A 27,226-nucleotide genomic window follows, 5' to 3' on the forward strand; every position below is an offset into this window, starting at 1 on the left:
CAGTATGTTTCGAGAAATAAATGTTTTGTTATCAACTTTGGAAATAATAATTCATACTGTTGCTATTAAATACATTTAAATAAAAATATTTTTACAAAAAAGTCAGAAATGTTTTGGAGAAAATGTATTAACTAATCTAGTGACACTTTAATTATTAAAATTTTATAAAAAATAACAAAGTGCAAGTGTCAAATCAAATAAAATCAAATTTGTTTCAGAATTTACAAACAAGCATAGTACACGTAATATACATGCAATTCGTCCCACATGCGCCATATAGGCTTGTGCGTGGTGACGAGTCTGTTTCGTGTTGCTGTGCACAGCGGAATTATAATAATAATAAACTATTTTGTATGTTTTTAAAACAATTATTATATATAAAAATCTAAAATAAAAATAAAAATAGACAACTGTAATTTGTAGGCCACAGACAACATTAATTGTAATCCTGCCATGCATGTCCAATTTTGAATTTTGATACAATAAGGTAACAATTTATTTTATTTGATTTTCACTACGGTTCCTAAATAGTATAAATAAATTAACGCAATGAGAACAGTTATTTATCTGTCATCTGTTATATTGTAAACAGTTCTTGTAACGCGTGTGCCGCCTGAGGTGAACGTGAGATCGTGTCAGCTTTGTCTTAGACAACAATTGTCGAGAAGGACTCTTTCGTCAAGCCTCTAAATAAAAGAACAGCGCGGCTGAAGTGTGCGTCTTGGAGTTAGAGTCACTCAAATAGGATTTCATTCTAACGAGCTCTCTTTCTCCTGACAGCTGCTCAGTGGACAGCCTACGCTCGCGTAGCCGGTCGTAACGAGGGACTTACCCGCAGTAATGTCCCGGCATTCAGTCCTAATCCTCCAGTTCTGAATCTTTTAAAATAAACTGTATAATACTCTCTTTCTCCGTGGCACTTTCAGCACGTTGCAACCTATAATTTTGTAGAATGTTAGTCCTTTGAAACGTTAAAAGCTCAAATCTCTTTATAATAAGAGGATATAATATGAGAGTTCTTAAAGCTTATAGTTTATAACTAGAACGTATATATAAAATTTTATTTACTATCAATTAAAATTTTATATTGTTAGTCTTTTACATAAAATGTGTTACATGCTTCAGGAAGTGCTCTACAAGGTATAATTCTCGATTCATTCTATTCATTACATAAAATCAATGTGTAAGTTCCTTTGAAGCATATTAATAACTAACTGATACCATCATAGGATTTGCGCTATTGATTTAGAAGCGCAAATAAAGATGTTGTAAACAATTCCTGCTTGCACGTCAAAGCTAAATAGAGATTACTAGGTAATATTAGATTAATTGAACCAGTAATATTAAAGCTTTTCACTGCAGCTAGAAATCGCTTATAAGTAAGTTGCAAATGGCTTGGCGATATCAGCCAAAGATACGTGTAATGAAAACGCGTTAGTCGAATGAACGTTAAAACTTTAGTATTAATACCAGTGAAGTTCCTTAACTCTCTTATCTGTTCCGAGGTCGAATAAAAACAATAAAGTCGACTGATCCTAATTAACTGAAATCAGTTAAAGGATTACCACACTTTATTTGCTGCTTCAGTAATCTGCGAGCAAGCGTATCGTTTGTGCAAATGACCAAACTACTATCGTAGTACGATCAAGTAAGTTTGATGAGTAAGTTTAAGCGATCGATAATGTGTTAATTTAATAATTTACGGTATTAAACTCAAATAAAACTGATGGTCTGGGCTAAACTTTGAAAATGACCAACGGTAATAGTAGAATTCTGCAGGATATAATTCTAGGTTCATTCTATTCAAAACAGAAAAACAGCTAAAATGGTATTTTCTTAACTAGACGCTATGGTGGAAAATAAAGTTTTACATTTTTAATAAGAGGAAAGTCCAGTACATTTTTAGCCTAATTTCACCCGTACTTGATGGCCGCTGGCAGGTAGAAGATCTTATTAAATAGAATAAAAGGGAGAGTGGTTATAGTGCAAAGTTAACAGTACTGATAATATAACATTACAAAAATGACAGGATTTGAACCTACGCTATATATAACTAAAAGTCCGATGCCCAACGAGTTCTAGTCAGTAGTTTATATATTAACAGACATTTTAACACAGTCTAATAGCCCCAGTTATAACCTTATTAAAAATCAGGTTGAAATAACTTTCTGTGGTAGAATTCCATAATTTACAGTTAAAATGATCTTAATTCGCTGAGACGTATCTTGTCTCTTGTCTATCTAAAGACGACTTTTAACTATATAATTAGTACTGTATTCAATGTTCAGTATCTTAAATTTCAGTCTATTTGCGGGTAAAGCAGTTCTTTTTGTCGTTGTTTTCTATGAGATACGTATCTTGTACGAAATTTAACCATTTAAATTAGTACTGTATAAAATACTCAGTAGCTTAAATTTCCGTCTATTTGTAACTAAAACAGTTAACTTTGTCGTAGTTTTTTTATGAGATATTCTTGGTTTTTCATTCAATGCCACGTGTTAATGCATGGTTTTATGTTGTATTACTTTCTAGACTGTAGACTGAATATAAATCCAATAAAAGAAAGTAAATGTGAAGCCAGACACAAACCGAAATCTACCTGAGCCTGTAGACAATGCTGAAAGACATTATGTTTGTGTAGTATGTTGTGACGGTAAAATACAACAGTGTTGTGAAGGTAAGTGACCTGAGAATGTTGTGTTGTGGCGTGTGGCGTGTCAGGACTCTATTAATCAAAACAACGTTCGATAGCGTTCAACTGCACTCTTTCCTGTGTCACGTCTTATAAATAATAAACTAGGTTAAAGTTGAAAACCATAGTCCTTCATCTGTATCCATCAAAACAAAGTAATGGACAGTAATTTAAATTTAATAATTTATTAGCATTTCACACAAACTCTAGATGAGGTGATTGTCTGAAAAAAGACACGTTCTGAATGAAAAGCGATTTCAAGGCGGTTGGCTCGTTTGTGATTCAAATTCAATGTTTATTGTGTCGCATTGGAAATGTATTCAGTAAGATGTTTGTTGCCTTTATTTCCTTTCATTTGCAACGTTTTACGTACCATCACCATGTTTATCTCCTAGACGGGTCTCCCATTCGTGAACTCTTCTTCTTACCACAAAGGTGCTTACTTGCTTTCGCCGTAAGTAAGCATCTTACTATTCGTAGCTTTATGAGAAGTTTGAATTATTAATTTCGATATTGCTAGAATTGAAAATGATTTTTTGATACATATAAAAGAATCAGTGAATTGAAGCTAAAACACATACTCACTATTTATTTACGCAAAACATATGGTTTAAGTGAAATTACCTGGAATACAATACAGGTTTTCATTTACTTTCAGAAGGTACTGTAGAAACTTGATCTTGGGATTGAAAAATATAGGTTTTGAAGTTTTGATTCAAAATGAATTGCGTTCCTAAAGGTTGTATATTTGATATTTCAAGTGGTTGAAATAATTTCATTCTGTATGTCTCTCTATTTCTCTGTCTGTATTCACGGTGTCTCGAGAACGAAGTAACCTTAACACATGAAATGTGGGATGGCATTTTATGTATAAATAAACAACATTAAAATTGGTAATGGTGGATGTGGGTTTTAGCTGAGCATTTAATGTGGCTATTATGGGTAATCTAGATGGCATTGAGAAAAATGCAGAATAAATACATTTGTTAACCAACTGATTATATGATTTATACAACATGTGTATGTGAGATGTAACACACGTAGCCTAAATAATTATAATATAATTTTGCTTGCTAACAAATTGAAGCCTGTTGCGCGGTACATGGTGTGGCGTACTTTAGCGTTTATACTATGTAGCTTCCTGTATTTGTACAGTAATAAAGGACGATGTTTGATTCAAAATATTGCTTCTAATTTGTTCAAAAAATCATTTATATAGGAGCAAACATTTCAACATTCGCAGAGTAAAGCTCGTATTTATAATGTGTTCGATTGTTTTGAAATATTTAGACGTATGTACCAATACAAACAATAGCTTTCATTTTGATGAATCCAATTCTTTAAGTGGTACTCCATTTCCAAATAAATGTCAGGAAAGAAATATTTTATAATTATTATCTGTGCTTTTTAATGTTAGAACTATTTCAGAATTTCTAAACTTTGTCACCTTTATAAGTATTGATATAACTAAAAGTTCCATTTCATAATTTCCTGTTATTAATATTATTATATTACTCATATTTTCGAAAAGATTTCATAAATTCACACTTTTAATGTTTACAGTAATCTGTACAAGTATTTACAAATTGAAAATTTTGAAAATTGTTTCGTCTTTTTTACAGAACTTAGGATCAAGATAAACAGAAAATTAAGCAACAGTTGGTGGGAAATGCGTAGTTAACGGTTTATATTGTTTTTGTTAGGAATCTCAAAATATATTTCGTTGTGTATCTCAGAATTATATATTTATTGTTATCCTGAGTACAGGTATGCTTGGCTGCCACATATAATGGGATAGGTTAAGGAATTTGAAGTATAATTAACATAAAATGTATTTTAGGGATATAAATAAACATATAAAATGTAGTGTACAGTGTAACTCATCAAATAAAATTCTTAACGTTCCTTAATCAACTTTGTATTTTATTTTAGCATTTACCACATCAAAAAAGCATTACTCTGTAATTGCAGTGTTATAATACTGTCCTAAAGCACCAATAACAGTTTAAGTATTCTAATAAAATATATTCTATGAGTAAATAATATACAGTAAACCGATACAAAAAAATATTGGAGTACCCGGCAGAAATTAATAACAGTCCTACCAACCATCCAACAAAGGTAACTTCATCATCACATAGAGCATTGCCATATCATTCGCAGAGTTTGTCCTCAAAGATGTTTACTCTGCGATATTCTCCTAGCCATCATAGCTATCCATAAGACAGATGTAAAAATAATGAACATTTTCCTTTTAATATGACGCTTAGACCTCACAATCAACCTAGGTAGATTCTCTCTTGAACCAAGAGGGATCTTTGAAGGAAGTATACAACACCTTCCAATCAATAGTAATCGCACAGATGGACTGACAAAAGGGGTCCATAGAGGAAAAATACGTGATGTTTATATAGATGTTTGATGGAAGGATTTTGAAGGAAACAGATTTTTAGTACAGGTGTTACTGAATGATGACAAATGTTCGGAAAATCCCGTTTCCTTCACAGATGTAAAATCTTTTCCTTGCATGCTATCACCTTTACCTACTAGCTTTGATTGTATTAGTTACGCAAAAGATCCAGTGCTGTAAATTGAACTCTCAAACTGCCCTCTGTGAAGTGAGAGACTAATTATTTGAACGGTAACAATCAAAGTTTGTGGTGCAGCCCTAGCGTCGGAGTTAGCTTCAAACTAACTGGAATAGTCCTCAGGACTTCAGCACACCTGGTCCATATGAATGATTTATTGTCCGTGTAACTATTACAATCAAAGTATTAGTTAACTGCAATTTTTTTTTTTTACAACATAACAGTTTTTTAAACAGTGAACATTTTTGAAGTAAAGATATTAAATTATACTGTGGCACACAATTTTGTTGCGCCGAGTAGTAAAGTTATAGCAAAGTGTAACAAACCGGTAGTAAAGTTGATCGATCCACTCGTATAAACGTTACGACAGATGATCAAATCGGCACGAAGACTCTGAGCTTACGTAATGAAGTAACAACTGGAGGCGAGGGTTTGGGTTTGAGAGGGAGGGTGGTTGGAGGGTCGGGGAGGACAGCCGAGAGTATCTTACTAATGAGTCTGAGCGCGTGGAGAGTGCCTCATCCTCTTATAGCAACTCAGCCCTCTACATTAGGTCGCCTCTCGGGAGACAGCTTTATTTGGGACAGTCGGGCGTTAACTTGCTGACAAGTGAATATATTTTCCGACGTAATATGTTATTGAAGATTTAGTTATTTTTCAACCGTAACATGTTTTACATTGACGATGTAAGCGGGTCCAAAATCCAAGTTTAAGTCTTGCCCAACCGTGCCACTGACTTGCAGGTTCAACCCCGCCACACTCTTCTACGTTAAAACCTCTGCATTAAGAGTCGGCTGAAACAACCATGAGTTTTTGCCCATTAGACAATCATTAAACCTCATAAACTTGTACGCCCTTATTTCATATTGTAACTTTATGGGTGATGTATTATTTTGAAGATCTTACTAAAATGCATTCAAAACGTTTTTTAGCTTTACTACTAAAGTGTATACTTTTTAATATTTAAGAAATTAAATATAAAACAGATTGATATTATGTCGAAATTACCCGATAAAAAACCAATAACTAAATAAAGCGTTTATTAAGTGTATGTTACATGAGACATCTACAATAAATTTACGACTAAAAATAAGGTCGTAAAAGTACATAAGGTTTAACATTTTTCCTATTGTGCTAAAATCAAGATAGCATCTACTGGAGGTTTAGATGGCTCTATACCTCACCAAATGAATGCGTCTTCTTATAATTTATGAATGATTTATTGTAAGATGGTACTTGCAATTTCAAGGATTTGTTTGTATTTTCCGCATTGGTGTTTATACACATTGACGATGCGAGTTGCCATTCGTGTAATCGACTCTAGTTAAAAAGTTTTGCGTTCAAAACTGCTAATAAAAACTAATAACAAAAAGTAAAAAACTTAATTACAAACAAATTAAAATGTAAGGTTGTTATATTTTAGTTCATACTTTTATACTTGTAACAACTCATAACGTCTTAGTAAAAATACGATGACAAATCATTGCTTACTAATTTTTTCGTAAATATTATAAATTGTCTAAATAATTATACACCTTAGGAGGAACGTGTGCAACATATTAGGTCGTAACCCAAAACTTTTCTGTTACTGAAATGAGTTTGTAGTTAGAAAATATGATGATACGTGAAATTCATATGCTCAAAAGCTTTACATTAAAAGTAACAATATGGGATCACAAAGACAATATGAGATAATTTATTTTATGCATAAGATTTTACAACAAACTACGATCAGGTAACCCTAAGTCTGTATAAAATATTTTATCCCTTCATATCATTTCGTCAATTTGTATCATGCTCCAAATGTTGGCAAAGATGGTGTCAACCAGCAATCTTTCTGCATCTTTTAAATCAGTTATGAACTTTGTGAGGCATTCATCACTGAACCTTTTTCGTCTATTCACACGAAGCACGAAATATGGAATTTACAAAAACAAAAAAGTACAACCTTTGGGTAATCTTCATGGCAACATTTTTAAAACCAGTTTACATCTTGCAAGATAAGTGATTTAAGTAAACGATTAAGCTTCTGGTATTCATTTAAATAGACTGCACACATCGGAGGAAAGGAACACACACACACACACACACACACACACACACACACACACACACACACACACACACATCGGAGGAAAGGAGTCGAATAGACTGCATACACATCGCAAGAAAGGAATCCAATAGACTGCACACGCATCAGAGGAAATGAGGTCAGTGGACTGCACAAATATTACAGGAAAGGAGGCAAAACGACCGCACATAAATCGGAGGAAAGGTGGCCAATAGACCGCACACACATCGGAGGAAATGAGGTCAATAAACTGCACACACATCGGATGAAAGGAGGAAAATAGACTGCACACACATATCAAAGGAAATGAGGCCAATAGACTGCACACACTCGGTGGAAAGGGGGCCAATAGACCGCACACATATCGGAGGAAATGAGGCTAATAGACTGCACACACATTACAGGAAAGGATGCCAATAGACCGCACACACATCGGAGGAAAGGAGGCCAATAGACCGCACACACATCGGAGGAAAGGAGGCCAATATATCGCACAAACATCAGAGGAAAGGAGGCCAATGGACGCACACACATCAGAGGAAAGGAGGCCTATAGACGAACACACATCTGAGGAAAGGAGGCCAATAGACCGCACACACATCGGAGGAAAGGAGACCAATAGACCGCACACACATCGGAGGAAAGGAGACCAATATACTGCACACACGTTGAAGGAAAGGAGGCCAATATATCGCACAAACATCAGAGGAAAGGGGGCCAATAGACCGCACACACATCGGAGGAAAGGAGACCAATAGACCGCACACACATCGGAGGAAAGGAGGCCAATATACTGCACACATATCGGAGGAAAGGAAACCAATAGATCGCACACACATCGGAGGAAAGGAGGCCAATAGACCGCACATACATCAGAGGAAAGGAGGCTAATAGACTGCACAAACATCAGAGAAAAGGAGGCCAATAGACCGCACACACATCGGGGGATAGGAGCCCAATAGACCGCACACACATCGGAGGAAAGGAGGCCAATAGACCGCACATACATCAGAGGAAAGGAGGCTAATTTATCCACGTCGGTGGAAACGATAGATATATGTGAAATTTACAAGGGTCCTTGAGATATATTTAAGAGTCAGTCATTGTCAAACTACAGAGGCTAGTGGTGTGAAACATAAAGCTTGCGTGTGTTTTTAATGTATAGTGAGTTTTTTTTTTTTACTTAAATACAAAGAAATCTCTACCCAAGGCGGATTGAAAATACATTGCAAAACTTTGAGTTTTGCTTTGCGACTAAGAGCGAAGAGGTATCACTAATTAAAGCAGACAACTCTATCGAAGGTTGAAGTGGAAGGAAAAATTCTAAATGCTAAATTGTCGTTAGTCATTTCTGTTTTGAGATCCTTTGCTAAATTATGCCATAGTGACGTTCTGAAATGGTCTATTCGTATTAAATCATGTTTGACCCCTAAATCTCCTCCTGGTTTTAAGGGAAGCTTGCGGTAATAAAAAAGGAATAATAAAATAAAATAAACACTTTACATAATTGAACGGTTACAATTCAAGAGTGCCTTGTAAGGAAGCCATCAGAAAATTCTTATCGTTGACTCTACCGTATCTCTACATTTCGCTGGCAATCTTGTTTGTGTTTTAATATACCATGACAAGTGGCCGAAACATAGGCGTATGGGACCAGAGGCAGTGGTAACTGTGGAACTGGGAAACATATAACGGAGGTTTATGAACACTTGCTCTCAAAGGTAGGTGTTTATTACACCTACAGGTTGCCAAATTCGATAACGATGCCCAACGTCCCTTGCGTTTGAAACTCGTTTAAGACACTTTTTACTTTAACAAACATGTTATAACTTAAATGGCTTTCTTATATACAAGAATGGACATACGTTTGAATGGAATATAGGATGAAATTATATGTTTAAATGGACAAAATGTAAAAAGAAATTACGCGTTTAATTGATTTTTCTTGTGGATGAATTCAAACATATTTTGTTTCTATAACACCTTGATCGAGAATTCCTTATTAAATTTGTAATTCAACATTCTTGAAGCTCTTTTCTTATTGGAAATTATATATTAATTTAAACAAACACTCCAATAATATAATTTTTTATTTTTGTAATGATATTTGTTGGGCTTAATTGCTTCTCAGATATGGTACATTTTTATATGTTAAATAATTTTTTGTTATTTCCGGAGCTAAGAACGAACAAGAGATTAGAACATCGCAAAGTTGACATTGTTTAAAAGCAGTGCGTCATCAAGTCTGGATTGTGAGCGCTGGAAGGTTGGTACTCGGGTGTTACCACTCCAGGCAGGACGGCGCGCCTCTCCTACATTCATTCATATTCAGTTGTGTTCCACGGAAATTGAATCAAATAAACTAACAACCCCGAGATTGCTTCACGTCTCCACCCCCACCCCCCGCCCATACAACCCACCTCCACCTGCCTGAACACTTACTAACGAACTGTTTCTTCGCAGTTGTTTATTCATTTCCTCCTTACTGATTCGTTACTATTCGCTTCACTGCGATTCATGTGAATTACCAATACTTCAGTATTCAAAAAATGCCAAAAAAACTAGCCCTATATAGTTGTAAAAACATCGTCGGTTAACGACACAACAGTATTATGTGCTATGTATAGAAGACATAAACTAATAAATGAAACTAAATTAAATGAAAAATTCCTTTTATTAAAAAAGCGAAGCTATTCAAGGAAAATATTTGTAATTTAGAATATATAAGACATCGACTTAGATACAGCATAATACAGATCACATGGGGCAATGACATTATATGTAATCGATATTTTTATCGCGTATATAGGGTTTTTGTATTTTAAATAAGGGGGTAACCAAGTCTAGCAGTTTTGATGCCAATTTCATAATAGAAACACCCTGCATTACTACGTTTGGTGTGAGTTTATTACAAGTAATATAAATTACACATGATACATTTAAAAAGCAGAATATATCACTTCTACAATTTTAAGTTAAAGCTTTTGATAAGCTGAAATAGAAGAAAGAAAGCCTTTTCAGTGTCCATAGGTGAATATTGAAACCTGTATTTATTGGAAAACCCTACTCGTACTAAAGTTCGAAATAAAATTTTCTTCAATATAAAGAATTTAGATTGAGTAGGTACTAAAACCTTTGAATATTTTTTTAATGAATTTCGACTGAAAAAGTCTAAATTGGTGTTTCTTTTTTAATTTTTTACATTGTTTCCAGACAAGCGTGCTTTACGAAACATGGACTGTAATATTTGTAGTGTTGGTGCATAGTTGCATTTTACTAATAATGAATTAAAAGTAATTGTGGAATTTATTTTAATACAGAACTTTAAACAAATATTTCAATACGATTAAACTATTTTCCACGTAATTTGATGTAAAGTATATGTTTGAAAACGTCTTATAAAAAGAATTACAGTTTTATATTTTGTCAGTCCTCTAGAGATAACAATTTTACAAATTAGCTTTTTAGATTTCGTAGATCACCAATCGGCCATTTTCAGACTCATTTCAAAATTTAGATTTTTATGATATCATAATTTTGGCCGTTTTCTTCATAATCTCTCTACAAAATTCTAATAAACGTCAGGTTCTTCCTCGTACAAGTTTGTGTTAAAGTCTCCAAGTAATAATACTGTTTAAACCTGGGTGGAATGTGTTAGTATTCAATTTTTAAATGCCACATTTACCGCGTTATGACTCTTTACGGTGTTATATATCTTGTGTAACGATTGCAAATGTCCAAAATCCTGTTATCCTTTCAACTTTATATTGTTATTTAGAAGGGGAAATATCATAAAATAATACAAATGAAAACATAATCTGAGCATACTAGCTAAGTAAGGGTACATTTGTCTTCGCGTGTGAGATTGTTTGATGCGGTCAAATTGCGATAAACAGTCCCATCTAGAACCAGCACCTGGAACTAACACACGTCAAACCAATAATGAAAATAAAGAAGTTTAAATGGAAAATTGTCATTAAAACTGTAATACACGTTTAAAACAAATACTCTCCGGAATTGCTAGAATGATATCGTTGGAAACGAGGAGAACTGGAGAAAAATGAAACTCGTTAAGGTCCGGAGAGAACGCGTAATTGAAAGCGGCAAAGGGCGGCGACAACGCGTTAGATCCATCTTAATAAATCTCTCTCCCTGATAGTGGAAAGTGCTGAGTTTAGGGCGATGCGATGCGATGGTTTGAATAAAAGATCGTTAAATAATGTATTCCAGTAAAACAATTTAATAAATAATGAAAATAATTTCTGCTAAACTTCAGAATATTTTATATAATTGAATAAATTCTCGGTCGTGTGGCTATAAAGGCATATTGGATGCCGAGTGTTATTTTTCTTTACTAAAGGAAAAGCGATTGATAATTTCTTAAGCTCTCGATTTGTTTGTTTGCTTACTTTCCTCAGTAAGGAATTCGTATTTTCGATTACGTATAAACACCCATTTCATATTTTCTTATGACCTTTTAACCCACCCATAAACAAGTTTGAATTGTTTATTTTTAGTACAATCGAAAGTAGGAAAAAAGGCTTTCAATAGGAAAATCTTCAAAAACTGCTGTTTTATTTATAAATAACTTACAAAACCACGCAAACTGTACCCTAGAGGACTGTGTAAGTCAAAAATAACGCTCCCGTGCTCGTGTGTTGAAATCTGTATGTCGGGATTGTTTTAAAACTATTTTCTAGTTATTTTATTCTTTGGTAATTTTAAGATAAGCTCGCGCTAATCTGGATCCTATTCTCTAAGTACGTCCATAGGTACTTTGGTATTATACGAGGGCCACTCTGTCCCTATCTACTACTTGTTAATCCACGCTATAAGTATTATTACGAATTTTATACTATAGGATAGATAAAGTTGAAGGTAACCCATACGAGCACTTAGCTAAGGCCGCACTGATGACATTTATCGGTACTTTCCTGACCTCAGATCACGTGTCAGACCGTCCAACGTGATCTGAAGTCGAAAAAGTACCGATCGGAAATGTCCCTAGCCATCACGGTAGGCTTCTGTCCCTTATGCACTTCTGGCGAAAAACGAAAGCCATTACTCAAAATAGTATCCAAATTCAAGCCTAGATCAAGTGAGTTCACGCACTTAAGCACGCACGCATGCATGGCAAGACATAGATAGCTAAAATACCAAATTTAAGTTTATAACGGAATTCATTTTCGAGATAATTGCTAACGCTAAGCAAAATCAAATTGTATGAATGCTTCATTACCTTCTCTGTATACAAACAAACAGACACAGCGTGGTATCGAAGGACGCTACATAATGTAATGAATGTCGTACCAACCAATCCACTAAGCATTAGTTATTACAATTTCATATGATTAGACTCAGTCTAACCAAGAATTCTCTGTATTCATAAGTTTCTCATTGTCACCTTGATTACTTATGACAAACAATGTAAAAACGTCTGCCAACACTCAGCTAAATCCTAAGAATTTGACAAGCACCATCATCAAAAACTCAATGTTCCTTATATATAAATGAAGTTTTTAAGCCTACAGAAGTCATATAATTGTTTTCAGTTTATTTACAAATTTACTTCTTCTGTTATTTTCTCGTTACCGTCATAGTTACACATAACACCAGTGTAAAGCTGTTCGCTAACGCTTACGCTTCATGCAAAATGTCGGCGTATCTATACTTCGATCTGTTCTGGATATATCGTGCGGACAAACAAACACAGATTCCAGCCCCTCGAGTTATAGGCTTTACTGACGCTCAGCCAATAAGCTTATAATACATAATTTAGCTCATCTAAGCCCTGGAAAGGTAAAGGGAAAGGACAAGGGACGTGCTGAGTACACTGACATTTAGAGAACCCCTTAGGAAAGGGTAATTGAAACCCTTGAAGAGCGCCGACGCTATATTACTTTACACAGATCATCCGTCTTAATCAGTCCTCTGTGGGACGAGCGAATTGATTACATTCACTCAGATTTTATAAGATATTTTAATCAAATACTGTAATTGTTTACTACTTAATCATTTACAGTAAATAAGTACCAAAAGTACAATACGTATTGAAATCGATAAACTACTGGAAGTAGGTAAGACAGTATATGACAATGGTTTATAATATTTTTTTAATTGTTCACTATAAACCATTGTTATGTTTTTTATAAACATAAATGAGTCAAAATCGAAACTTTAGAAATGTTACATTGATTGTATTATCACAGAATATTGTATTATAGTTAATAGAATGAAGTATTTGCAAAAAATGAGAATTATAGAAACATTCATTTTTTTGGGTGAGGCTTTTTTATAATTAGAATTACAAGAATTTAACGTCCTTTAAAATTTTTCACTTACAATGATTGGTATGTTTCCTAAACAAAAATGATACAGCACCGTAAGTTTTAAAATGTATCATTGATTGTATTATCATCACACCGTTAAATGAGCATACTATTTGCAAAAGTGGGAATTATGGAAACATTCAATTTATTTGAGTGACACTTGTGGATAATTAGAATTAGAAAAATTATCAATATTTAAAATTGTTCTCTAACAATGATGTATGTTTCCTGAAAGAAACAATAAGACAGCATCTTAACTTTTAAAATACAACATTGATTGCATTATCATTTCTTATACAATTGTCAGTAAAACTATAGACACACCGAGAAAAGAGTATACTAGTTGCAAAAAAATATAAAAATAGAATTAGGGAAACATTTAAATTATTTGAGCGAAACTTTGTTTATAATGACAATTACAAGAATTTAAAACCCTTTAATTTCACAAAAGCAAAAATGAGACAGCATCTTAACATTTAAAAATGTAAATTTTTCAAGTATAAAAAGTAACATGTTAATTAGTCCAATAAATATGACATAACCTTTTCGAATTTATGATCACTAGGTGCCTTTAGTATCATATAGGTGTAGGTGCCTTATTTTTTACCTTAATATTGGCAAAGGCTAAAATTATATCCAACTCCCAACCCCTTTAAAAACCAACAAGTAGCCGTAAGATGGACAAGGTTGTTTTATAAATTTCAGGTGGTCTGCTATATCTTAAAGCATGTTTTATACGTGTAATTAGATCGATTTTCTTTCTTTTTAATCTATATGCATGGTAAGAAAATATTGTGATGAACATCATTAAGTTTTCTTACATGGCATATTCAAGACAATTTTACAAGATTAAAGTATTCGTTCAGAACGTATTTATTTTATGAGAAAGGCACATCGTACAGAAGAAAGTGTTATGACTAATCGTCATGCAAAATGATTGCTACAGTTTTGAAAGGCGATAAAAAATTTAAAAAAAAAAAAAAACATTAGTAGTGTTGTAGTACCTAATTGAAGAGTTTTAAATAATATTATCGAATAATTTATTAATAATGTTATCTTTTACTTATCAAGAACAGACAAAATGGTTAGACAAGTAACAGTAACACAATGACCCTCTTTAGTAAGAAAGCAATAACTTTAACTGTCTCAGTAATAGTGACCTAGAAAGTTAAGTTGTATTGGACTGGAGACGCGTTTAATGACGTAATGTGTAAATTACAAAATTTCTAACTTTCCAATAATTATTTATGATTTTTATTTATTGTCACAGAGATTTGTAAGCCTTGAATAACTTATTTGTATTTGCGTCAGAAGGTAGCCTTGGCATGTAATCGGGAACTTACATGATGGCAGTTAGTGTTTCAACGTCTTTTGCGGACGATCAATATTCTTAATGTAGAATATTTATATTTTCAAATTATATTCAGATGATTTCCTGGAATGTAGACATTCCGTACTCACACATCTCGCTTGATAAAATTATACTTACATTCTGCCGCTGTTGAAAGCACGAGGGGTTGAGAAATTGGCTTCGATTTTCTGTTACCGGAATAGACTTTAGTGAGAAATTCCAGTTCGTTGAGTTCCACACATATTAACTTTATACCTTTTAACTCTACATGTTTCCTGGCGTTTGTTGTTTAATTTCACGGCAAATGCTCTGATATCGTACCGGTACATTGCGCTATAATCAATTTTAAAATATCAACTGATTAATCTGTCACTAATTTTCTGGAAAATAGTTAGTGAAGTTGACACACAACATGGTGGTTGTTATTTCTGAATTATTCGTTTCACAACGCTCTGGTATGATTTGTTCATTTTAACTAAGTTTGTAATTGTGTGTTAGTGTTAGGTTAGTTATTCACCTGAAGAAGATCACCAGAGTGCAGATCTTGAAACGTAGTGTTATTGACTTTTTGTATAAAGCATATTCTACGTGACGTGTCTTAGTTGTCTGAGTGAGGTTGTTCAACATTATGTGCCACCTGACGACCTTCCAATTTAAAAACTACTACCCAAATCCAAGATGGTGGATTTCAAGATAGCCGACAAAGTCGCCGTAACTCCGAAAAGTCGTGCAGGCACATACATACAAGATACCATTGTGATTACTTGGACCTTTCGACTTTTATACGAGTATTTGTGTATCAGGAGTTTGGCTCATAGTCACTTTAACATGATACATTAACATGTTTGTTGTTAAAAATAATCCTCATAACCAGTTAAAGTCTTAGTATAATTCCCGCTATTTACCGAATTTTATATCACAGAACGATAGAAAAATGGATTTCTTGACAATCCTTCCATCGCCAAAAACATTAAAGGTTGTTTTATACGTACATCTCTATTTTTTACGAGTTGTAACCTTTTAAAGTCTATCCGACAGTCTTCACACGCTGTAACTGTTACAAAACCTTAAATTTTAAACTATATTTCATATTCTTCCTTGCGCCGTTTGATATCTCAAGGGTAAAAAGACTTGTTATGGTATATAATATTATATCGTGTGTACACAAATAGTTTATGCTCTTCTCGCCATAAACCTAAATAGTTGAATACTATTTTTAATCCAAAATCCAGTTTCTATGAAAACATCACCAAGAACATTTTGTTTGTAAAATGTTTATGAAGAATTTACAATACGCATATGACGAATGTTATTGTTGTTGATATCACAATAAGTACAAAATGAAGTACCGAAGCTGTAGCACTATATTTATACGTTCTATTCGATGGGTGTACATTTTACATGCGTTTTAGGTTTATTTATGTTCCATAATGATGTATGCTCAAAGTTCCAGAAGTGTTTTCGTATTATTGTATGGAGGCAATGATGTTAAAGTAAATAATAGTTTACAAAAACATAAAAGCTAAAAATATAGAAAGAGAACATAAAAAGTCTATCATAGAAGAGAAAATTACAAAGAAAGACCATAACACGGCATAGATTTTGTTTGAGACTTTGCAATAGACTTCCTGTATTTTTCATTTATGTAATTAATCACTGAAACTTCTTTTTCCTCACTTCAGTGTAAGATGTTTTTACTTTGGTTTACATTGTAATAATAATTATTCTATTATCAGTGGTTCGTATAGTTCAATATCATTTTAAACTTTCTACTTGTGATTTCGCATAAAGAAAGCATAATCTTTAGTAACGTGTTGAATTTGATTTAAGAAGCCAATTGAAAAGCTATAAAGAGCTTATAGAAATATAGGATAATATAAATAAGTAAGAAAAAAGTAAATTTATAATAGGCGAATATGAACAGAGTACACAATTTAGAAATACGGTTGCTAACAATGTCAGGCGCACTTGGTTTATTTGATTCCATTTTCCGTACAATACAAGAGGATGTGGATGAATTGAGAGCCGTCTTGGAGCAGAAATACGGTTGCTAACAATGTCAGGCGCACTTGGTTTATTTGATTCCATTTTCCGTACAATACAAGAGGATGTGAATGAATTGAGAGCCGTCTTGGAGCAGAAATACGGTTGCTAACAATGTCAGGCGCACTTGGTTTATTTGATTCCATTTTCCGTACAATACAAGAGGATGTGGATGAATTGAGAGCCGTCTTGGAGCAGAAATACGGTTGCTAACAATGTCAGGCGCACTTGGTTTATTTGATTCCATTTTCCGTACAATACAAGAGGATGTGAATGAATTGAGAGCTGTCTTGGAGCAGAAATACGGTTGCTAACAATGTCAGGCGCACTTGGTTTATTTGATTCCATTTTCCGTACAATACAAGAGGATGTGAATGAATTGAGAGCCGTCTTGGAGCAGAAAACAGCCAAATTGTGCACATTCACTTCCTCCCCCTCCACCCCTCTATCCCACCCTACCCCCCATCATCACCACGACGTAACTGGCAACCCCCCCTCCTTCGTCATACGTACCACTCAAACACTAACACTCAATTACGGCCACCCATTTAGATTTTATAATGGATTTGGATTGATATAGTAACTTTTAAGTTTAACAGATTAAAACAATGGCACTGTCCTATACCCTTAGCTGTTAATAGTCATACACTATTGCTTCTCTATTGCACTAAGTTAGTAAAGGAAACGAAACATTTCAGTCCATATATTGTTCAGGTAACAGTCACACAGTGCTTTTAAGGGGTGAGTAAATATTGTTGACACTATTTTAAAACCATTTTATATAAAGTTGAAGCAAATAAAATATGCTCTAAGCCTCTATTATTATAATGGTAGTTAGATGCTTTTAAAATGTAAATGTCTCATCATTGCACTATAATTACAGATTGAAGGAAACTTTACTTGGTAAAAATAATTCACTAATAAATAAAGAAATATTTTTTTGATGTTATTTATTTTAATTTTCTCACCTAAACTTCCTAATAATATTACAAATGCAAAAGTGCCTTTGTTCGCTAGTTTTTTTCATGCGTAAACTATTTAACCGATTGCACTGAAATTTAACATGGACATTTTTATAGTGAGTACATTGTACAAAAATAACCATTATTTCTCACGTCTTTTTACATTTAGCAATTAGGTAAATAATCATCTCCCTTAAAAATGACCTAAACCTCTAATATGGTCGGATTTTGACTCCAAAGACGCTCAGAAGCAGTATGTAAGAACCCTGCTAGATGAAAGTTTGCTGAACTTTGCATTTGAACTAATGTACCAATTCCAGAACTAAATATACTAATATATTAACAATATTTTTCAGTTTATAAAAAAACAAACGCGTTTAGTCATTGGTAAATGAACTTTGAAGTTTACATTTTTAGCAAATATTAAGTTCTAAAAGACAATATTACTATCTAACCATATTTCCCATAAATTTTAAGACTGATATAAAAACCATCTTAATTCACTTTTGACATAAATAGGCTTCTTTGATCTGCGGTATATATTTTCTTGATTTTGAATCAAGACAAAGTCAAGTATGGAAAAAATGTATTAAACACAAAGTAAATTACAATGGCCATACATATACACCTTTAACAAAATTTCTTGATCGTGGGAAGAAGATAGATTCAATATTAGCGTCGGAAATATCATTCTCTCAAAACAAGTGCAAAACCTACGCAATTTCGTGCGAAGCCGGGAGTAACTTATAGTATATTTATAATTTTAAGCATAGTTAAAGGTAAACATGTGTGTTGTCAATATTTAACTCTAAACTAATAACGTATAAGGAAATAGTTACACTATTTTGTAACGCTTAGTTAGTTTAGTATAAAAATTCAATAACAAGTAATTATCGTTAATCACGAAATTATTCATCAATTCAATTGTATGCCCAGTTAATGTGGTTGTATTTTTATGCATTTATAAACTTTCAATTTCTAAGCTTAGAGGAAATTTATTATAATAAGGATGCTGCTCGAATAGTTTTAATCGGTGTATGGGATATTGTGGGGGTTGATCTCTCATGTTATCATGGCCCAACAATACTAATTGTTATTAGTTTTAAAAAGCACTGAGATTTTTAGAATGTATAGAGATGGTAAAGTTATATTGTTGTGGGTTTTTAAATGGTTGCACGATTGTCTCTTTTTTAGTTTGAACACGATTTTAATTATATGTTTCTTAATGACGTAATTTGGCTTACAAGGTTAAAAAGTCTTGTTATAGCTCAAAAACGCTCATATGAGTTAATTCATATTCGTATTCGTGCACAAAGCAAAGCTTCATGCAATACTCGTAGTCTTGGGTTACATAAGCAAATTTCACACCCAGTAACCACGAGGTCCTTGTGTTAACCTCAGATGTAAATTATGTTAATTTTGTTAGTTACCATATGAATGTGAGTTGTTCACTGTTTCATAAGTCATCCTTACAATACTCTTCTGTTCCATCTGATTATTATAACAGCCCAGTGTAGCAACGTGGTTTCTTTAGTAGTTATTTGAATTGTTTCCAAATTGAATCTCTTTTTACGATATATGTTATACAATATAATATATTTTATTTTATTGGTAAACATTTAGGTTAGTTTTACTGTAGTATTTTTACCCGTATTGAAAAATACATTTAATGTTATATGCAGCTTCTATTATTCAATTAAAACAAAATGTTCCTACATCGAATACTGTGCTTAATTTGCTTAAAGTTTGTTATTGACGATGGAATATTCGAAGATACAACAGGATATTGGACATATGGCATCGTTATATGTTAAAAAAGACTTTTCTTGTCAGTATCCCATTTTCGCCTGTGCCGGTGTGATGTGTGATTTTCATTCTCGTACTCGTGACTTGTGCTCTGGACTTGCATTATGTGCAGTAACAACGCCTGCACCGGACTCCCAAGTATGGTTTGGGTAGGTTGTAACCCTTTTCTTTCCCTTCTTTTCTTATTTCTGTTCTTTATTTTTGTATTTATTAATACTTCGCCCACCTGACAAAGAGGATAGATTCCATTCCTAGAACTTTGTGCTATACATTTTTTAACATATAACGAATGAGTATGGATTATAATTTTTTATATCCTTAATTTCCGAATATAAGCTAATCAAAACTAAAACAGTTTTCTCGAAGCCGATTAACGTCTATATTTTTTACACTAAATTTGTACTACAACTAATTTTATGTAGCACATAAGGAACATGTTCTGTTTTACGATTGATTGCATTCAATGCATAAAAGTCTACATAATGTATGTCCAAAATCCAATTGTCACCCGATATTAAAGATATTCGTGATTTTTGATAATATACTATTCTACATGGATCCGTTGACAAAGATATAGTTGAAAATGTAATTTTACTATAGCCTGAACTTTTATGTTGTATGTAATCTACACAACCACTGTTTACAGTACACTCGGTATTTATGAGGAGCTCATATATTGTATACAATATTATTAATAGGTAAATATGTGTTTATGTTTGTATATTAATCTGTATTACACAGTCTCATTGTTTCATTCATTACTTTAGAGATTGAAACTTGGCGTATTTCTTTTGCATACTAACCGTTGTGCGTTGGTGCAGTGTTCAAATGAAAATCCCAGTGTCCCAAGAAGTTGCTGTTGGAAAACATTGTCTTCAAAAGATGGCGTGGAACATCTTTTAGTCACAAAATGGACCATGTTTTTACAACTAAGAATGAGACTGTCGGTATATTTTGGTTTGTTCTAGCATCATGATTGACATTAGGAATGAGTGAGTACGTCTAGTTGGGTAATCAACAAAATTATATTGGATACGTAGAGCTTCACACTGTAACAACGAGATGAACAACGATCTGGAGATATGTTTTTCCATCGACAACACGGTTTTTCGGATAGTTTTGATCGTACTAATGGTTATCGTACAGTTATGGAGTCCGATAATATCCTTCATTGAGTCCAAAACGTTCACCAAATGAAATTGAGAAAGTTGTACGGGAATGGTTCTTTCTAGTACGATGAATCTTTGAAAGATGTGCGGAGATGGCGCTTTCTACTGCGATGAGATTAAGAAAGACGAATAAAGATGACTTGTTCTACTACGATCAAGTTAAGAAAGATGTATGGCAATTGCGCTTTATACTACGGTGATTTTTTTAGAATGTAGGAGATGACGCTTTCTACTGCGATGAGATTAAGAAAGCGAATGGAGATGACTTGTTCTACTACGATCAAGTTAAGAAAGATGTATGGCAATTGCGCTTTATACTACGGTGATTTTTTAGAATGTAGGAGATGACGCTTTCTACTGCGATGAGATTAAGAAAGCGAATGGAGATGACTTGTTCTACTACGATCAAGTTAAGAAAGATGTATGGCAATTGCGCTTTATACTACGGTGAGTTTTTTAGAATGTAGGAGATGACGCTTTCTACTGCGATGAGATTAAGAAAGACGAATGGAGATGACTTGTTCTACTACGATCAAGTAAGAAAGATGTATGGCAATTGCGCTTTATACTACGGTGAGTTGTTTAGAATGTAGGAGATGACGCTTTCTACTGCGATGATGTTGAAAAAGATGTACGGGAATTGCGTTTTCTACTTCGATGAAGTTAAGAAAGATGAATGCAGATGACGCGTTGTACTACGATGATGTTGAGAAAGATGAGTGGAAATGGCGCGTTCTACTACGTTTAATTTGAGAAAGATGCACGTAGATGGCGCTTTTTACTACGATAAATTTTTGAAAGATGAATGGAGATGACTTGTTCTACTACGATCAAGTTGAAAAAGATGTACGGGAATTGCGCTTTCTACTACGATACATTTTTGAAAGATGTACGGAGATGGCGCTTTCAACTGCGATGAGTTTGAGAAAGATGAACGGGGATGACGATTATTACTACGACCATAAATCTCCTGAATTGGTGAACATCTGTTTCTCAAAATATACACAGAATTATTATATTGCTGCATTCCGTTCATTATTCTAAATCATGAATATTTTATAGAAAATAAAAATAAGAATGACCATTTCTTCTCTAAAAATATAATATTTCAAATGGCTGCGCTTCTATCTAATAACTAGTGTATATTTATACATGTATTGTTTATATAATGGATTTTATGAGAAGAAATTAATACCAGACAAGGTAACCGCTCTTATCACGAGAATTGTAATTTGCGTATTTGCCAAGCAGCGTTAACAGCAGTGAGGTGAGCTCTTATGTGACTACAGCACCGCGTTAAAGAGATCCCCGAGCTTAAGTACTAACTCAGAACGATGAGGTGGTTACAACCACCGCAAGCCACATTAACGGAACCTTTACCTAAGACCGAGATGAGCCTTTCACGGGCTTGTTACACGTGGTTACGTTAAACTGTAGATGGGGAACTTTGAATTAATGGCTGAAAACCCATTACCACTTCAAATGTTTTTAAAACTCATCGTTTAAGATCCCTACGGTTGTTATGACTTATCTAATTTGTTTCACCATTAAACCGTTTTTATTGTGAACTACAATCACGTTAACGTTAAGTGAATGGTTAACGATATGCACGTTGTGTTACATATCTTCTTGATACAGATCCCTCGTGTTCGTTGTTGATGTAACGTTGGATTGACTCAAGTTTGAATCTTATATTTCCTTTCTCCTGGTTTTTATCTTTGACGAGGGCTCCTACGCAACATTGATTGGTTGGCTGTGGGGATGACTAGAGGCCCAGTTATGTCTCCACCTCCTGCCCCCCCCCCCCCCACTGTTTTGCAGCTCACCAATAGAACGAGGACGTCTAAGGCAAAGCAAAGATTGACTTTGCTGTCCATTAGGCCTTTGATCGTCACTGTCAATTCAGCCATGGCACGCTTGTTGCTAATTGAATGGGTGATAAGTTTTACATGTTGATCCTGATGTTTTGTTAACACTAACTTTAGTTTGAATTTTCAGTACCTTTCTGAATGAAAGCTGATATATTTCTTCACAATTTGATATAATTTTAGGTTAACCAAAGGACATTTGCTTGTCAGGAACTTAGTTAGGAGCACAAAAGTATCTCAACCCGTTGTGCATAACGTGACGCTATTGCATAAAAGTTGTTTATTTATTTATACGGCATACACCATTTTACAAGAAATCTTAAATCCGATTCAGCACACTGAATAGAATAGAATAGAATAGAATTAGAAATCCTGAATATAACCGATACATTATCGCAAGATATTGTACTACCATTACTTACAAACAATATATTTGCACAATAGGACTGTGTAACTTTTATAGAAATGCGAGTATGATAAAGGCAGTTTAAGTTTGCCTGAGTATCGATGGATAAAAGTCCCAAAAATTACATTTTATACAACAATCTTACTCTGACCTTTTCTGAACAGTATTAACTAAACGTATAATATGGCTTGGTTAAACAACTTACCATAATAGTGTCCCCTTATTGTTAGAAGGGAACGAATTTACTTTGGTATAGTATAAGTCATTTTTAGAATGAAGCAGGTTATAAAACTATAACTAAGGGACATGCACTACTTAGAGTAAAGTTTTTTGTGTTTCAATTAAGTGCTTGTACGACAGATGTATTTCTATTATGAGGCATTCAGTAATTGATATAAAAACAAATATTGTTTTACTGTATATAATATTACCACATAGAAAGACCCCATACATTGGAATATAAAGGAAATAATATTCTTGCTAATAGATCAGAATGCAGATCTTCTATATTCGCTATTTGTAATATTACTTATTACTTCAAATTATGTACTTTACAATCAGTTAGAACAATTATTAGTAACCATATGTTATATGACTTGAAAACCAATTGTTTTAGTTAGATCTATCCTGTTACTGTTGTGCTGTTAAACCCTATATTTGAAAACGTGTCTTCGTCACCTGTAATAAGATATTTGAGAAACTTGAAAACGGATTGTTACAGTTATACCTGTCCTGTTCTGTTGTGCTGTTAGAACCAATATTTGAAAGTATTTCTTCATCATCTGTAGCCATTAAAGAAACTTGAAAACCAATTGTTATATTATCACCTGTACCGGTACTGTTGTTAGAGGCTATATTTTAAAATGCGTCTTCGTCACCTCTAGCGAAATCCTCTGGGAAAAGGTAACTACATTTTCGCTTGCATCATTACCATCTGTGGCTGTGTGCGGAAACTAAATGTATTCAGCACAGAAATGATAAAGGAGACACTGACTTTGAATCAACTAAGTGTAAAGTAGGAACAGTGGTTTCATCGAAACAAAGGCAGAACTGAACTTCCCGCTTCTGTTCTCACTCCGTGGTGGGTTGGGGGATGGTGGAGGGGGTGACGGTTGGGGTGGTTGGGGATCACCATTCGGCTTCTACCCCGTGTTCGCAGGTTTAACCGATGTTTTGTTCAGACACACACAGTTTCTAACTTGGAGTCAAACATAGCTAATAAAACGTGTTAGATCAACCAACCTTCTGTGGGCCGGGACTTTCTATTTTAATATTTCATCCCTTTGGAATGAAATTTTTTAATAGATACTCAACGTATGGAATTGATTTACATCCGAGGTGTCACTGTAGTTTAGGTACTATGTAGCATTTGCTTATTCTTAGAAAGGGTAGTTTAAGTAAAAGATACCTGGAAATATGAGGACTACGATGTAGTGTGTTCACAAAGGCAATTAAACCGGTTCCATTGTACTGACTGATTGAAAACACCGATTGACAGTCCTATCGGTACTGAAATCGATGTACGTCATCGATACTGTCCCGAGGTGTCAGATTTGATACTATGTAACATTGGTTTATTCGTGGACAGGTACATCCATAGGGGGAAAATATGTTATATGGCCGTCCTAGTTATTCTTACCTATGGTATCCCCATTGCATGTAATCATGGATTAGTCAATTTTTAAATTTTTCTATTTACATATAGCAACTACATTAAATATAATGGAATATATTTATAGTAAATCAAATCAAATCAAATCAAATATCCTTTATTTCCATCAGACATGTAACATGCATTGGATTGCGTCATAAATATTATAAAAAAAAACCACATGTACAGTTTTGTATCTATAAAATTATTATTAATCAATTATTAATATTTATATATTATAATTAATCAATTATTAAAACTAATTAATTTTACATCATACAGACTATTTATTTCCAATAAATTCACTGAGGGTGTAGAAACATTTTTCTATTAAAAAAGCCTTCAGTGATCTCTTAAAGACCATTATATCATTTACATTCTTTAGGTCCACAGGAAGAGAATTATAAAAAATTACGGCATTATAAAAACAGTGATGTTTGAAAAAAGAGGTTGCATGGGGGGGAATATTTAATTTGTTGCTATTTCTGAGACAGTGTCCGGACTGCGGAATTAGTGACTCGAAAATGCCCTGGTTTTGCTTAAAAAAGACCAATGTGTGGTAAATATATATACTTGGAAAAGTAAGCAGATTGAAGTGTGATTTGCAGGATTCTGATTGACGGATGCCAGCAATAGCTCTCACCGCTTTCTTCTGCAAAAGAAAGACATGGTTTGTTCTGCAATTTTCAAAACCCCAAATTTCAACAGCGTATGAAAGGTAGGGATAAACTAATGCAAAATATGAAGTTAGAAGCACATCGGTGCCCGTGAAAGATGAAAGAAATAGTGTTTTACATAAGAGGCTAATTTACGAAACATTTTTAACACACCGTAGCTTTGGGTTTAAGGGTTGATTAAATATGAGTGTTGGGTTCAGCTTCACTTCACCTTCCATAACATTTTAAACTCAACATAGGCATTAAATCAACCCTTTCCACCATAGAAAAGATCATGGTACTCTCAATTGTGCTCCTGATGAGACAATGAGAATATCTCTTCACGTAAAATACACTATATATTGTATTGTAGTTTAGGTGTCTCTGATGACACGAAACGATGTAAAGAGTTCATTATGAGTTTCTTCGTTCTAGCGTTAGAGTCCAGACGCTGCACTAAAAGGAAGGTGAAATGGAGGTAAACTTAACATCCACACTTTTCTTGTATTGACGCTCATTTTTTTAAATCTGTTCTTTTAAAATGTGGCCTAGTATGATGAAAACTGTTTTATTAGACTATAAGAAGCTTATAATATCACACAAAATTCCAATTTTGGTGTTTAAAAAAGTGCAGGATATATTGATTATATCAACTTTAATAAAAAAGAGTCGCTTCCAATATTCTTAAAATAGCCAGGTTAATTGAACATTTAACAAATCGTGATATACTCCTGAAAGGTATTGAAATACAATCATAGACACGTTCAGTTTCAATAAATGTTTCGTGTTTCATTTACTCAGTAAATGTAAATACCACTGGGTATAATAATTAACTACGTTGTTCAAATTTTTATTTTCGTATTTTTACGTCATAATCCAACGAAGTTTATAACAGAGTTTTACCCCGTTTGCATTAGGATGTAATGCCGCAGGAAGTATTTTGTTTGTGCAATATTGTTTTTCCATTGCCACTATGGCAGCTAGTAGAACATGAAGCTCTATTTAAATTGTTTTTGCCAGTAAATTTAAATCGCTATTAATTAACATGTCATAGAATTTCGTTCACTATAGTAGTTTAATTTTTATTAATATTTTACTTCTGCAGGGTTAAAACACTATTGAAGTATAACATTCACAAATGATTGGATATGCTGATTAAATACTAATTGATTATAAAAACATGTATGTGTAACTATGATATAGAAAATTACTAAAATGGTAAAAATAACCATATTTTCTTTAATAGACTGAGATTTTCTAAACAATGATATTTTGTAATATTTGATTTGTCCTTCTCCTAAAAAAGAACCATATGGTCTTAATTTCACCTCAATAAGTGGTCTTATTCTATTACCCCTTTGTAGCTTCTAGTAGATGTAAATGTACCTATATAAAATAGTCTCAGTTTTGTGATGGATTTGGCATGTCTATTGGGCGTTTTTTTCGAGTTTTCACTATCTATATGTACTTTCTAAATGCACAGCATGTGACCTGTATGGAGCGCATTTCCTAATCCACGTGAGTTGTGTGTTCGTTTACATGTCCATCTACAGAAAGCTATGGCATTATGGCATTGCAACAGTTTAGATTGTAACTGGCTGGAAGTGGAATTGCTGGCTCATCGTCTTCTAGCA

General features: G+C 33.7%; 1 protein-coding gene across 2 annotated transcripts in view; it reads left to right on the plus strand.

Moving 5' to 3' along the window:
* The window catches only part of LOC124366445 (furin-like protease 1), a 512,427-nt gene that overhangs the window by 239,091 nt on the left and 246,110 nt on the right, over positions 1–27,226 (plus strand). The window lies entirely within an intron of this gene.

This window comes from Homalodisca vitripennis, chromosome 7 (assembly GCF_021130785.1).
Source record: "Homalodisca vitripennis isolate AUS2020 chromosome 7, UT_GWSS_2.1, whole genome shotgun sequence".
Lineage (NCBI taxonomy): Eukaryota > Metazoa > Arthropoda > Insecta > Hemiptera > Cicadellidae > Homalodisca > Homalodisca vitripennis.